Source organism: Xiphophorus hellerii, chromosome 18 (assembly GCF_003331165.1).
Source record: "Xiphophorus hellerii strain 12219 chromosome 18, Xiphophorus_hellerii-4.1, whole genome shotgun sequence".
In the NCBI taxonomy this organism is placed as follows: domain Eukaryota; kingdom Metazoa; phylum Chordata; class Actinopteri; order Cyprinodontiformes; family Poeciliidae; genus Xiphophorus; species Xiphophorus hellerii.
Window position 1 is genome coordinate 17630834 of NC_045689.1, and position 16503 is coordinate 17647336.

At 36.5% G+C, this 16503-nt stretch overlaps 1 long non-coding RNA gene across 1 annotated transcript; it reads right to left on the reverse strand.

Moving 5' to 3' along the window:
* Nucleotides 1–1076: 1076 nt before the first annotated feature.
* LOC116737387 (uncharacterized) lies at nt 1077–14502 on the reverse strand. Its single transcript, XR_004342794.1, has 3 exons — nt 13572–14502; nt 12363–12365; nt 1077–1089 (listed from the first exon to the last, which is right to left on the reverse strand). It is a non-coding gene; the product is annotated as an uncharacterized LOC116737387 (long non-coding RNA).
* Nucleotides 14503–16503: the final 2001 nt, after the last annotated feature.

Sequence of the window (16503 nt, forward strand, 5' to 3'; positions counted from 1 at the left end):
TCTGAGTCACTCTCACTTTTGATAAGGCCAACAGTGGCAGAGTTGTCAGAGAGCTTTCCAAGATGGCAGCCTGGGGAGTTCATTGAGAAGTCTGTAGTGTAGTAAAAGGTGGAGAGGAATGAAAATCAATTAAGTTTGATTCTCATATCATCTTTCAGTATCAAGTCACTTTTAAGACCTTTTCTGTTACTTGAGAATATGAGCATGGTGGGTAAATGTGAGTGAGTAAGTTTACGCTTCATTGGCTCGAGTCTGTGGGGGGAGACTTTTTCAGGGTCACTTCTTCATACATTACTTAGGCAGATCATCTCTGTCTGTCTCCTGTCCCTATCTTCTTCTCGCGATTCAACAATACCAAAACTACCGAGAAACGATGACCCTTATGTTACTCACCATCTCACTTACACGCACACGCAGTGTCATTTCTCCTGTCTTTCTTAGAGTAGTCCAGGGACAGATTAGCTGTGACACGGTGTTGCCCTGCCACCCATGACCTTCCAGGAAGTTCAAAGAGAGCAGAACCCCAACTCACCACTCAAATTCAATGACCTGACCAAGCAGTGAGGCAAGTGAGGGGAAATGGAGGGGAATAATGGCAAGAGACAGTGGGCAGAGCGGAAAAAATTAAACAGTTTGCTGTAGTTTTCTGTTCCATCCACAATTTTTCACATTGTTTTTTCCCTATACAGCGTTTTACACTCTCCACCCTTAGATTGTTTTTTTTCCCAAGGATGAAAACTGTAAAATTATGTTTGCAGTGTGAGGAAGGAAATGAGACTATATTATGCAACACCATGCAGTATATGAGCAAAGTGAACACAGAGAGGAAAGCTAATCAGGTTTATGCTATTATCTATAAGTCACTGAAAGTTTCAAGGTAATATACGTGTGCTGATGCTGTGTGCTGTTCAAGTTTCTGTAAGCCTAAAAACTTTGCATTAGTGCTGCATATTCATGAAATTCACGCTTGCTTCTGTTATCTTTCCAATCTGCTGTCTGAAGGTTAAAAAAATATTTTATTTATATAATCTTCACACATCTGTGTCAATCGGTGAATCAGAGTTCAGGTAGTTATCAAAGGTGTGCAGCCTGGCTTTGATAGAACCATCGATAAGAGGCACTACATATTCCTCCCCAAGGCTGTAGAGAAGACCCATAATCAGCCTTATCAGCAGCAAGATCATTCCACCAGGGATACGACATCACCACCCATCTCATTAATGCTGATGAAAGATGTTCTGAATTTGCCTGTAAATTCATGTGCAGCAGCTTCACAGGTTAACAGATCAGAATATAAGTGCTGGTAAACAATATATAGGAAACAAGTTCAGCTTTAGCATGTTTGCACAAATATGCTCTTCATTGCTAAACAGATATTTTTTATCTGATTTGATTTCTTTGAGAAAGTTATGGTTTAGTTGATCTTAGAAGCTCACAACCGATAGATAGATAGATAGATAGATAGATAGATAGAGTTAATGTATCAAAAGTTTTGTTAGCTTTAAGATGACAAGCTTTGAATATTATTCATCCCTAGGACCATAGGCAGGCATATAGATAAGGTTTGAAGATAATTGATTTTGGCTTTTTCAGAGACAATGAAAGGATGAAAGGAGATCAAAAGGGAAGAGAAGACAGTGTTTTGATAATTAAATCCCAGGATGAACCTTGACAGATCAAAACTACAAAGAGCAAAACCTGTAAATCTAAGCTTGATGCTTCTTGACCGAGAAGCTGGCTTTGTTGTAGAATAACTTGACAATTGATTCTTTTGAAATCAATGTCAAAGATTTGAGAAATTAACATGTCACAGTTGCACAGTCATGACAACTTCCACTCTCAAGTTTCTTGCACTCCAGAAAGAGTTTTACCTGGGATGAAAGGAGAGCAAAGCCAGCGCCTTTAGCTCATTGTATAATTAAAGTCTTAGGAAACCCACTCCTGAGGAAGCCATGCCCTCTCCTTCTCTGTGGAGGTGGGTGATGAGATTGAGATGTAAGGTAATGGATTACTCATGACAGCTCCTTGAAACAACACCTGCTACCTGGCTAACATGTTTAGCATAAAGTAATCAAACTTTTTTTATTATCTCAGCCATACAAGCCAATTAGACCTGATTCATCAACTACTCGCCAATTAGCTATTATTACAACTCATTAAGTTGCTATTTACTTGTGTTTTAATTAGGTGACACCACCCTTTGCACTGATGACATTGTCCCCATACTGATGTAGGTAGTTACTGTTGTAGCTAATGGAGCTGATGTTTGCTTGGTTGTTGCACTTGGCTGAACATGGCATATTCAAGAGGCAATCTAGCCTCTCAGTTGACATTCAGGGCTTAGGTACACACATACAGCCTAATTTTTGACGACCTAAACCTGATTGACCATTCAAATGCATGTTGAAGACATGTTTATATAGACTTTAAAAATGATGAGCAAAGATTTGTCACCAAGTTTGCTTAAAAAATACCACTATTTGTGACCCTAAATGTCTCTAGTCTATAAGAGTAAAAATTATGTGCTATAATTGTATGTAGAACTGTTACATTTATTTGCTCTCTCAAAAATAAGGAGCCTTTTGTTACACAGATAATTAAATTAAACAAAAAAGTGCAACAAGACACTAACTGATGAAAATGAGGTGAAATGTATTGAAAGCAACCTAAGGCCCTATGAAATTTTTTGTTGTTTTAAATCTGTGTAATTTCATGTTTTACAAAGGAAACACATTTGTTTACAATAATAAAAATGTATTTTAAATAATTTAATGATTGTTTTCCGAATCTCTTAACAATCTCCCTGCATATTGGGAATTTTTAAGTATGATTTCTTTCCTATAAATAATAGCACACATGGTTCATTTAAAAGATAAAAAAAATGTTTTAAAATTTTTTTTGACATGTTTAAAATCCACACTTATTTTCATAAGCCTTAAATGGTTGTAAGAAACATTTACATTAAAATATTTTGGGACTTTTGAGACATATTTATGTTTCACTTTCAAGTGAAATGCGATGTTGAAATGTAAATAAAGGAGCTACATGGCAGAGTGGCCATATCAGCACGTGAAAACATGCTTCTTGTTTTAAGATTGGTAGAAGGGATCAACGTGAAGAAAAGGCAACAAAGAGAAACTTAAATCCTATTACATGATTGATGATTGGCTTTATCTGACTTACTCACCTATAATCAAGTTTTGGATCCTTTTTTTTTTCACAACAACCAGTATTTTGATCTTGTGGTTTTTCAGAATAAACTGTTCTTCTACTAACATATTGTTAACTGGGTTTGAGAAAGCTTTTACAGTGTTGTACTGATACTTTATCTAAAATACATGTAAGCTTTTACATCATATCTGAAGGACAATCTGACTTAGCTAGAGACATCTTCAAAAAGTCTTCAGTACATTCACATCTTGCAGTGCTGAAGATCTTCCACAGTGGGACATTTGCTTAAGTGTAAATCTGCTTCCCCTTCGTTCGACATTACTTGTTAATTGGTCAGTGACACGTTTTCTTTGCAGTTTAAACATAACAATAATTGTTTTGCTCAGATCTTTCCTGCATAGGCTATTGCCTCAGCTGAGCACAGTCTAATGTTAATATGGTGTAGACTAGGTGCTGTCCTATATGCTAGATCCCAATTGGAGTCTAGACTTTATTTACTGTAATTAATTCAACAAATCCAACTGTAAGCAATGTAAAGCTTACAGTTGGATTTGTAAGCTTTACATTGCTTACAGCTGTAAGCTTACAGCAAAGCTGAAATGAGGTAAATATGAAATTCATCACTTCTCAAATGCAGGTTTGCAGGCATTTAATCCCAAAAGGAGGTGTAAACCTAAATTTGTAAATTAATGTTGTTGTTGTGTATGTAGTTTGTCTAGCAGGGTGAAATATACACCTCAATGGTCACATAGCAGGACATACTTAAAGAAAAATTGTTGTATGATGACTTCCATTTCTATGCCTTTTTATATGAATATAAATACAACAATAAATGTTGAGGATAAAGAGGAGAGGAGAAGAATCAATTTAGAAAAGCTCTGTAATTGTCAGATGGAGAAAAGTACTGATGCAAGAGACTGGGGAATAGAATTGGTGCCTGAGATTACCCATTTCCCCACTGAGGTTCATGAACAAGTAATTTAGTCATTTTACTTTAAGCTCCTTTTGTTACTTCCCAGCAACATTTTACCCATTTTAGCATCAGTTGTCTCCTGCTTTCTTGACAGGAGCAAACCAAACCAATTTTCCCCCTATTGTTTTTGAAGAGGCAATCAGCAGAGTGTCCCTTCTTTGATTAGATTCTGAGTCCCTCTCTTCCTTTTTTACGCTTATACATTTTTCACTATTGCCTTTTCTATTGTCTGTTCAGCGGAAAGTGAAAAAAATGTGTATTCTATTAAAAGTCGTAGGATCTTACATTAAGGTAAGAATCCTCCATGAATACTTGACCCAAATACTTTATCTTTCATCGCTCAGTCTCCATTTCACCACCAACTGAATATCTTATACCCGGTTTCTTTCAGAAATTCAATTACTCAAAAAGGCTTAGATTGCATGTGGTTTCAGCCTTTCGTTTAAGTTAGGTGTCAGCAAAACTGGAAAAAAAAAGTTTGAAAAGAGGCCTCTGATTTTAAACATACAATGTGTCTCTTGTCATGAGGAGAAAGGACATGTAGTGGAGAGTTCAAAGAGCAAAACCACTGCTGACTAAAACAAGAACACAAAACCCCGTCTCGCACATCCCAAAACTATCTTAACGAGCTCCAAGACTTTTGGAAACGTATCTGGTGAACTGGCAATGAAACAGTTACATCTGGTGTAATCGAACATATTACGCCTTCAGTAAAGGTGATGGTGGTGTGATGTTCTGGGTCTGCTCTGCTAATTCCGAACCTAGACAACTTTCTGTAACTAATTGAAGACATAATTCTGCTCTCTGCCAGAAAATCCTGAAGGAGGCTGTCCAACTATCTGTTCATGATCATAAGACAAGCAGCACACTGATCCAAGCTGGAAGGCTTAGCAGGAATCGTACTGTATTGCTCACTAGAAATTAGAGGAGGGCATGAGGTGGTAGTGAACTGTTCTCGATCCTCTTTGTTGAGTAAGTTCTTATTGTAAATGTATGAAATCACTATTCAGTAATTCAGTTTCTTTGGGCTTGTAGTATTGTATTGTTTAACTGGGCTTGTAGTTAAACAATTGCGATTAAACCCATTTGCTTCATGAATGTCATAATACATACAGTATATGTAGAGGAGTTTAAGTTTGTGTTTAGAACATATGCTATAAAGATTTATCCAAGTGTTAAAACATGTGCCTTCCATCTGTTTTATTCTTGTGTATTTTTTAAAGCACAAATTAGAAATTGGCATCAAAATATGCAGTGCAAATTAATTAGGCACCAGCATCCTAAAGTGAATAATAAGTACGAGGGATGAATCGAGAAGACAAACAGCTCTGACTAGCGAATACAGCCAACGATCCACACCAAAGGAAGCTTAGATGAAGCGGCACTGAATTTAGGTTTGATGGATTTAATTCCTACTGATGGGTTCTCTGGAAAAGTGCTCAATTCAAAAAATCTGCATAATGAAGTCAAACTGCCTGTGCCAGTTTATATTTATATATATATATATATATTTGGCATTACTTGCATGTGTCTGTTTGTATTTAAAAATGCATCATTTTCAGGTCTGTATTCCTGTTTTGGGAAACTTTGCAGCATTTCTTATTTTTTTGTGATAGGTTACTTTTTGTGTGTTGTGTGTGTATACGCTTCTGTCATTGTTCCAGAGCAGAAATGAAACACCCAACAGCAACACAGCTTTGGACATTGTGACTAGTGATAAATGTCCTGTCATGGTCAATTAGTGCCTGAGACAGAACCTCATACTATTTGTTTGGATGACGGCCCAGACTGAAGGGAAAGGAGAGAAAAAAGGCAAGAAAGACGAAGAGTGAAGAGACATGTAGAAGGGAACATATGATGGTAACAAAAGAGAAAAGGATAGGAACGCAAGACCAAAAATTATATTTGGACAAGTGATTTGTTTTCTTTTATATAAAAATAAACAGAATGGGGAAATAGAAATGCGAAAAAGTTCATTTAAATATAATTGCAAATATAATTCACATAACCTTAAGAGAACACATTTAAAACCAATGAGCTTTTCTCTAATTAAAGAATCTGACTTAAAAGACATAACATAATTAATTTCCCAGAAATCAGAGGAACATTGAGTTGCTGATAGATGACAGTCATCACAGATTTCTGAATCATTTTAGGGGAACGGTTTTATGTTGGCATTGTGGGCAACTTTGCCAAAACGACATTGGGGGGAAGAGTTAACATGGCGTGTTTTGTGTTAAGCATTTAAGTCAAAATGTTTTGAGTTTAGTCTCATCTGCATAGAGCATCTTCTTCTCTGTGTTTTATGTGTTCAACATAACTGGTGAAAAACTGTAGATGGGACTTCTTGTGCCATTGTTCCTGTCACTTTTTCACAGCTGTGTATTGAACTGTATTGTTTACTGGTTGAAGTCAAAAAGAAACCAACCCATGCTTTAAAGGGGATCTGGGGAGGATTTATCAACTTTTTGAGTTTTATATTGTGTTATAATATTATCCCCTCATCATAAACATACCTGGACATACAGTACATCGTTCATGCATGTTTGAGAAATCTTTGAATCCCCTTGGCAGGCATTCAGACAAAGAAGTGAAAACAAAAACTGAAGAGGGGGTATTTTAATAAAAAACAGGAAGATCACAGATGAAGAAGGTCACTGAAAGAGCAACAGGGTGGAAAAAATAATGAAGATAATTGAAATTATGTTAGTGTAAGAGGTAAAGATGAGAAAGCTTCAGAGTCACAGGAAGAGAAAGAAGATATTCAGAAGAAGCTGATGAATGAGAAAAAGAATACATTGAGTCAGAAGCCAGCTGGACTAATTATTACCTGTTTATTCATCTTGATTTTGGTGATGGCATTTGACAAAATGTAAGGTTTATTGCTTGTTTCATAATTAGTGCATTATGTTTTTATGGTGTTAAGCACTTTAAACTGCCATCTTGCTGAAATGTGCTATACAAATAAACTTGACTTGACTATTCTCTGTTGAAATTCATCTGCAGAGACATTAAATATTAAAATGAAATAACATTTTAGAGAAATGGCAGGACTTACAAATGAAATTAATACGTTATCCATAATTACAGTAAAATTAAGTATGAAGCACATCCAAATAACATAGAAATGTAGCAAAACCCTAACCCTAACCCTAATCATTTTAAATTTCACTTTAGAGTGATGCTACTTTATCTATGTTTTTAGATGTATAGATGCAAAGATGAGGCTACAATCCAGTCCTGTTTTAAAAAATCCCTAACATACTTTACAGAACAGAAAAAAAGTTTATTTTGGAAAGTGTTGAACCTTCCTTAAAATATTGCTCCCAGTAAAACCATAAAAAAATAATTGAGATTTTCTTTTTAATATCTATGATTTCAACAAAAAACATTACTGATAGCCTGTCTGAATTGGAAAGAAATAGTTTTCTTAAAGTTAAAAGAGAATACCTAGTGAAAGTATCTGCTTATGTGAGAAGACACATAAAAAACATGCACATACACAGTGGAAATCTATTACACTCTTTCAGTAGTTATCTAAAACCGTAAAAGCCTTTTATATAAGCTCTGTTTGCTGCTGACAAGCCTCCAGGATTTATGGATCAAGACAGAGAGGATAGCAATAATATTCTTCCTTTATGCATGTGCACAAATTTGTGTGTGTGGAATCTTTAGCAGATGTTGATTCAGCTAAACGTTTGATCTCAAAAACTCTTCTTCTGCAGACTTTATCATTTATAAGGCATGGGTACCATCTGCTGTAGAATCAGAAAACATAGTGCGCCATGATTCTCAGCCTGTCACCATATAATGGTGACATCAACACTTTCTCCTGTTGGAGAAAAACCTGACAAGATGTTCGGCACACAAACAAAAACATAACTGTTGCTTACTTGAGACTTGCTTCTTTTTTCCAGCTTATTCATTGATTGCATGCAGTTGTGGTTATGGGAAGAGTGGCACTCAGAGCAAGTCCTTCCTTTTTCACCTCATACCATCTATTGTTGTTTTCACAAGTCCGAGTCGTGCGCAGACATCTTCAGTGCATTCTGTGACCTGAGGTGCTTGCAGCTACCAGTAAGTAGCTGCTAATATAGCCTTGAAGAGACATTGTTGTTGTTTGCAGCCGGTCCTTGTTTGCTTCCTGTCTCTTGACTCCCCTCATAGTGGACAGGCCATAGTCACTGTCCTGCAACAATAATACTAGATAATTTTCAGTTACATTACATAATATTACAACATTTTCCAAACCAACACAGAAAAATGTAGTGAGAATGGTTCAACAAACAAATACCTTAGATATTATTAGCGGCTCTGTTGTAAAGATGTTGTAGAGAAAGCAGTGAAGACTGAAAGACCTTTCGAGTTCATTTGACAAAAGTTGTTGGAAAAGTACCTGTGGTGGACATCTCTCGAGGGTGAGCAGCTGGCTCCAGCAACTCTGCTAAAATTGACAACAGTGGAAGAGTCTGTCCGCCATGTTGATGTGTTTTTGCTGTTGATATATTTTGAACAAATATGAATCAAATCTGCTTTTAAGATATTGCGATAAACTGTAAGCTATTTATTTATTTAGGTGACAGGTTATTCACTTGGGAGAACTGCAACGTATTTGCTATTCTTATGTTGTCAAGCCAGTTATTCGATTGAGGTTTTTAATGAAGTTATATTTTTTCTTCATTTATTATCAAATCACAATTACCTTTGGTAAAAGAAAAGACATCAGAAAAAAACTGATCGAACAGAATTTTATTTTATTGCATTTTCTTTTGATGCAGTGCTCCTGGATTTTTCGGAACCCCTCAGGGTTCTGACCACAATATTATTAAAAGATCAGTGTTGAGAATTTCTGCCAAAACTTCGTTGACAGTCACAAAATTATGCACGACCTGGATGAAGCGTGGGATATGCAATTTTTCTTAGTTTACTTTTGTTATTACTTTACTGGGAGATATAAATAACAGGGGTGATTTTTGTGACACTTGAATGCAGTGATGACGGCATTGCTGAATGTTATTGCTTTCTACATGATTATATGATCATCATTCCTTCACTTCCTGTGTTGTATTTTCTTTTGATTCCCCAAACTTATCAGTGTCAAACTGTGAGCAAAGCTTTGAACTAAACCTATATAAACATGTAGAAAATTCCAAAGTTATACCACAGTTTTCTGAACTGAGGCAGCAGTTTTTTATGTTTGTTGTGTTTGATCCTTGTCTTTATTTTGCTTGCTGATTAAAAGGAGACAAATGTCCAAATTCATCTAGCAGTTTTATTTTGTTAATAGCAACAAAGCACAGTTTCCATGTCATAGGGGCAGTTTTATGTATTTTCCATTTGATTTTGCTAAAAAATCAAGTGACTGTGTTACCTTCAGTTGTTACAAAAATTTTATATCGCAAACAATTTGGCACCTTGAAATTGGGCCTTTGTATCTTTAAGAAACTCATACTCTTTCCAATTCTGCCTTTTGCATCATCACAACAATGCTCCTTCATTATACCATTTACACAGGGGTCTCAAACTCCAGTCCTCGAGGGCCGCTGTCCTGCAACTTTTAGATGTGCCTCTGCTGCACCACACCTGAATAGAAATAATTAGGTCATTAGCAAGGCTCTGGAGAACTGATCTACACAAGGAGGAGGTAATTAAGCCATTTCATTCTGGCGCTTTGTACCTGTGGCACATCTAAAAACTGCAGGACAGCGGCCCTCGAGGACTGGAGTTTGAGACCTCTGATTTACAACCATTCTTAGGTGTGTGTACACAGCAGATTAAAAGGATTTCTCAAACACGCATGAAGGAATCAAAGCAGCACTCCAGGTTTTTGATAAGGAAATAACATTGTAACATAATATAAAGCTAAAAGAAATTCAATTTTACATAATGCATCCCCCTAAAAGTTGCTGAAGCTTCAGCGTGCATGGTTCTTTAAAATCACAGCAAAGGTGCTGGTTATTGTCATGAACCTACTCTAGCCTGACATGGATGTGGAAAAATTGTATTTTTAAATTAATTCATTTGAAAAAGCCGTACATTATTTAGCTATTTATTCATGTTCGTGGCATGGTTTGAAATAGCTTTAAAAATAGAAGAAAGGAGCAATTTGTGAGTTAATGAGGAGATAAAAATGAATTGAAGCAATTAGAAGTGTACAGTATAATAAAGTATGTCAGTTTGAAGTGCTGTGTAATTGAAGACTTTGATTTCACAGGAGATAACCACTAGTAATGAAATGTGACACCTATTCTGAGAAAGTAATTGCTAAATATGAAACCCCCAAACAAATCAGTGAGTATTTGAAGTTATTATCCACGATACATAATGGTGTTGCAGTGATGATTTCTGGATGTCGCTGCCTTCCCCCTCTAATAAGAAACTTACAAATGCCAGAGTTGCATCATCTCCTATTAAGGTGTCTGCAGCAACAAAAAATTTCACCACCCATTTTAAATCTTGGACTTACGTAACTAGTTTAATATCTGGACAAATTCTAAGCTGATTTGTTTTGAAAATTTAAGTTGTCATCAGTTATTTTAATATTTCATTACACACTACTGAGGAGTTGACAGGTCTGTTTTAGATTTAGATCCAGCCATGGGAGACATTTGGATATCATGATACGCAAACCAAAACTAGAAAATTGTGTGAATATGTTTTACTTTCCCTACCCGTGTCAGTGGAGATCTGGGATTGAGTCAAGACCGGTTCTTCCAAGACCAAGAACAGACCTACCAACATCAAGGCCAAATGTTTTACTTTGACTCATATTTCAGGACATTGCTTTTTAAATGCCACAAAATGCAAAAAGTAATGGAAAAAGGGATTATCACTCAATCAATGCTAATTGACACACATTCTTAATTAATGGATTAACTTTTCACAATTGTTGCACGATAACTTTACGAAAAACATTGAGAGATTAAGCTAATAAAGATTTGTCATATTTAAGAAAATATTTTTTAAGCAATACACATAACACAAAACAGATTGACATAATTCATATGGTTCATACTGGAGAATAGAAAAAAATATTGCACGCAACATACCCACCATAACATAATATCCCAAGATCTAATTACCTCAAATAGCGATAAAGATCTGCTGAGAAGTGTATGCCCTGATGTTGTGACACATGTTACACACATAAATGCTTCTGCATTTTACATGACTCCAAATTAAAGGAATAACTTTCTCATGCACACTTCCCACTTGCTTTACTTGTCAGTTCTACATTGTGATTCATACTGTGTAATCAATCACAAAACAATGTGGAGAAAAACAATTTAAATCCATGTTAAAAAGGCACAAGAAAATAATATATATATTCCCCAACAGTCTTTTGCAGCACACTCTGCAATAGTGCACTCCTGGGAACCAGGACACATCTCTGATTACCAGGCAGAGGTCAGATTATTCATTCTTATCCAAATAGAAATTTGAATTTCTGTTTCAGATCTACATGTCAAACAGACACAAGGAAGCGCAGCTCATCATTGACAGGCAAAGAACCATGCAGAATGAACTGACGCCAAGCATGAACTCTTCCTGCTGTGATGCAATCTGAATTCATGAAACAATATGAGCCATGCAAAGCACTCCATGAATGTTATTCATGAGCTTGACAAACTTTAACGTCTTGTATGCCTCTGCAGCAACTTTCCTGCACCAGGGTGTCTGCCCCGGCCCCGTTGGAGTCAAGATTAGCTTATAACTTTTAGTCAAAATTTTCTCGTCACGGGCGTGCCGCGGTGGCGTAGTGGTTAGCGCGACCCATATTTGGAGGCCTTGAGTCCTCGACGCGGCCGTCGCGGGTTCGACTCCCGGACCCGACGATATTTGCTGCATGTCTTCCCCCCTCTCCTTCCCCGTTTCCTGTCAGCCTACTGTCATATAAGGGACACTAGAGCCCACAAAAAAAAAAAAAGACCCCCTGGAGGGGTAAAAAAAAAAAAAAAGTTCTCGTCACACACACTCCTGCTAATATTCACTCTATGGTCTTTGTCAAGGAACTAATATAATTACATAGTAAATATGTGTTGGTGTTGAACAACCAACACATATTTTAAGAGAAGTAATAAAACTATTCTACACTCAGATTCTTCATTACTTCTTGTGTGTACTTCAGTCTCTTACACACCAGAGAACACGTCACTGCTTAAGGAATGTTCTCTCTCTCTGAATAGGTAGAGCAACAATGAACGCATGGTTTGAACACAAGCTTAGGAAAAATCATAAGTGTTACAAATGTTAATATATTTCTATCATAATATCCAATAATAATTATTTTTATATGTATATATATTTTTAATTAATTTATTATGTAATAGATGGATGTCCACTTTGATTGCAGCTTGACCTGCATAGAATCATAATTTTATCATTGTTGTAATACAAGCAAGAGTAATAACTCATTAATTTAAGGGAATAGATGCATGGTGATGGTATTTATGTCCTGTTTTGAATGTGAGTGGGGATGGTGCTCCAATGTATTGAAAGACCTTTAACCTTAAGACCTTTAACCTTTAAATGATTCTGATCAGGGGCGCAACTACATATTTTTGAGGTGGATGCAAACACATCATCGCCCCCTCGCCACTACCCGTCTCGTATAGCTTTCCTCCCTTAGTCATGCACTTACAAAATACAGTAGTCATATTATGGATTTTTTTTAATGTCACATATTATATTAGGTGATCATTTCAATCATAAGCAAATAAGAAATTTAATAAAGTACAAAAATATAACAGTAGTGGCACTCAGTGCTCAACATTTTCTGTAGCGGAAATATGAAATCTTAACAGCCTGCACTCCATGTCAGAGTTTTAACATTTATGACATTTAGACTGTTACATTCCGTGACTTTGCACTTGCCCATTTGTCAAGTATAGCATCAAATGAAATGGACCGTGCCACACTGTTTTCAGTAGAGATCACTGCTAACTGGGACAAGCGATCATTGCTCATATTTGAACGAAGGTATGTTTTGATGAGTTTCCAAAAACCAGTGAGTCTGATGGATGTGGATGAGCTGGGTGAGAGTATCGAGCCTAAACACTGAGAAACATCAGAGAGAACACACACAGAACAGAAGTAAACCCAAAAGAACCCAAGAAATGGATGCCCTGTTTGAATGTTGCCTAGCAACAGGTTTAAGGTGATTCATATTGGTTATAAACACCAGATAGCAAAAAATAACCAAATAAACAACCAAACAAAAAAACTAGAACCTGATATTTTTTTTGTTTGTTTAAAATCATATAATCGTATGGGAAATTAAGCATTTAGCAATACGTGCTTAAATTTTCTTCAAACGACTTCTCAACTTCAAGCCTTATGGAGATTTATAGCCCTTTTTAAAATCAAAGTGTTTTCTCTTGGCGATTGTGAATAGACAATCAGACTAGACTTTGTGAAGAAGCTAAACCTGCTGCAGATCTTCTATAAGTCTGTTGTTGAGAGCGTCATCTCTTCAGCCATCACCTGTTGGGGCAGCAGCATCAGAACCAAGGACCTAAAAATTCTCTGAATTACACCAGACCACTGAAGAAGAGAAGACGTCTGAAACTCAACAAGATGAGGATCAGAAAGTGGAGAAAGAGCTATCTAGGAAATCTGAATATGAGAAAAGGGGAACGGCAGCATTGAAAGCTGCCGCTGAACTGGAAGCTCTCATAAACCAAATCAAGATGGACACTTCTGAAACTCAAAACTCTGGTAAAGAACCCAAGACTCCGGCACCACAAACTGTTTTAGAAATAAAAACAGAGAACCTCCAGACAGTGTTTGAGCAAAAGGAGACACAACTTGCAGCTTCCTCTGAAGTGCTGAGCAATCAGGAGGAAAAAAACACAGAAATTTAGTGAAGCAGAAAAAGACTCTACAACCAAAGAGAAATCCAGCCAGGAAGGAGAAGACTTACAATCTGAAGAATCAGGAAGTAGGAAGTCACAAATGGAAACCGTCCCTGAGCCTCAAACAGTCACCAATGTAAGATTTTCTGGAGGCATGGATGAAATAAAAATTGTTTCCCCTCAGGGATCAGAAACACCAAAAGTAGTTGTCCAGTTCTGAGCAGGACAACAACTCTGAAGAAGAGAGTAGCCCAGTAGAAAAGATTTCACTGTGGAGGAGATTTTAAAAAGCTGTCATTCTGTCATGTCTGTGGCAGCATAAAAATAGAGAGGAAAACAGCCACAGTGAACTTTAACATGGGGCTCTGTGATTTTAATTTATCAGAGAGTTGGGGGCTGGGTGAGAAGTCTGGGCCTCCATAGTTAGTTTGGGTTTGTTATTATAATCTAGCTTTATTTAGTAGTGACTTGTTTGTCTAGTTCAAGTGGTTTTGATTAGTTTGTATTTGCTCCTTTTTATTAGTTATTATTAGTTAAATATTGTTTAGTTTTAATTGTAGTATTAGTAGTAGTTATTTCTAAAAAAGTAAGGGCTGCACGGTGGCACAGTGTCTCTGTGTATGCATGGGTTCCCTCTGGGTGCTCCGGCTTCCCCCATTCAGTCCAACATCCATGTTCATCTGTTATAATCTTTATCTCTGATTCTAAAATTGCAAACAACTCTATATTGGTTGCAATTGTGTGTGTATGTATATACAGTATATATATATATATATATATATATATATATATATATATATATATATAGTGTGTGTGTGTGTGTGTGTATAAATATATACATAACCTATAGGTAAGTAATGTTAGTGTCTTTCAGTCATTTTGAAAAGCTTTTCTTCGTCCCTCCAACATCTTTATCCCCCTTCCTCTTCCATTTTCTGTTTTATTGTACCACTGATAGCTTTTTTCCCCCTATTGCTCCATCTTTACCTGGTCAAGTGCACTAGATAAGACGATTAAAATTTAAAATAAAGAAAAGAACTAGCCTGAGCTCGTTCTCGAAGGGGCACATGCCCAAACGACCTGTGTGGGAGGGGAGGTGAAGGAGCAGAGGGCCCTTAATCAGTGCCGTCCCTCTGTTATTGATCATTTCATACATTCGTAAACAACCATTAAATACAGAATATTCCTACTAGAAAAAAAAAAAAGTCCCTTTTTGGCGCCCTCTCTAGTGCAGCGCCCCTATGCGTTGCATACAGTGCATACCCACTTTTTGCGCCACTGATCCTGATGTGCTGCTGCTCTGTTCTGTGCCACTAAGCATTTTCCCTGCTGAAGTGTCCTTCAACATATTAGTGAAGAACTTGTTACCATGACAGGTAACATTTCTGTAAAGCTGGATACCACAAAATCTCCAAAAAAGAAAAAAAACCTGCAAGATGGTTAAAGAAAAAATGATTAATAATTACAAATTCTAGAAAAAAAATTGGGGGAATTTATTACCTCAAAATCAGTGTCATCTCCCTTTTTGCCTGTCATTATCAGTATATTGTATTGCATCACAATTTCAGACACTATCTCCATGGTAACTTGTTACTAAAAGGAAGGGTGTCTGAGATCATGATGTCTTTATTTATTGTTTTCGATTGGTTCATGATATCCCTTTCATATAAATGTAGCTTTCTCTGCTCAAGCCCACAAATACCTGGCTCACACTAAAAGTGAGATCTAGTTTTGGATGTTATACCAGACAGCTGAGTTAAGCTACAATTTTTGTGAGATGGGTTCAAACACTTGAACTATTGTCCTTACCCACTAAACATTGTATGGAATATGTGCCATGGAAAATTCTCTGCAGTAACTTTTACCTTATCATTTCGATAATTATTATTTAGCTTTAGCACCTCAAAAACTCGAGAATAAGAAAGACAAAGCTAATTTACAAACTGTGGAAAGTAATTTTCACAAATTAGGGGCCAGAAAATGGATAAATATAGGATATAAGAACCATTACTGCAGCAACATCAGCCTATCAAAACATATGTAATTTTAAAACATGCTTTTGAATCAGGTCCACTAACCTGTCATTTCTTGTGGCTTTAGATAGAGGATAGTTTTTATTGATTTAAATAAGATCTTTAAACAAAGGTGCAGCTTATTGGTGTGACAGATAAAGGACATTGTTAGAACTTTTTCTATCAACATGATTAAGTTTAGTTTAAATGTTTAACCTAAAGTTTAAACAGGAACATCAGGCTCTATGATGTGCCTGTGTTGCTTGTGTTGGTTCCAACAGGCAGAATGAATTTCCCATTGAACGTGACTTAGACCCCTGGATAGGTTACCTGTTATCTTTCTTCTCCTCACTGGGCAGCTTGCAGTTTTCATTGTATGATCTCAGAATCAAATTAAAGACTGTGCTAAAATTGCTTTTGCAAGTCAGGAAATACATGGTCACTGGCAAATTTCACCTGTGTCGTCAACTGCATTGGATTATCTTTTGCTCAT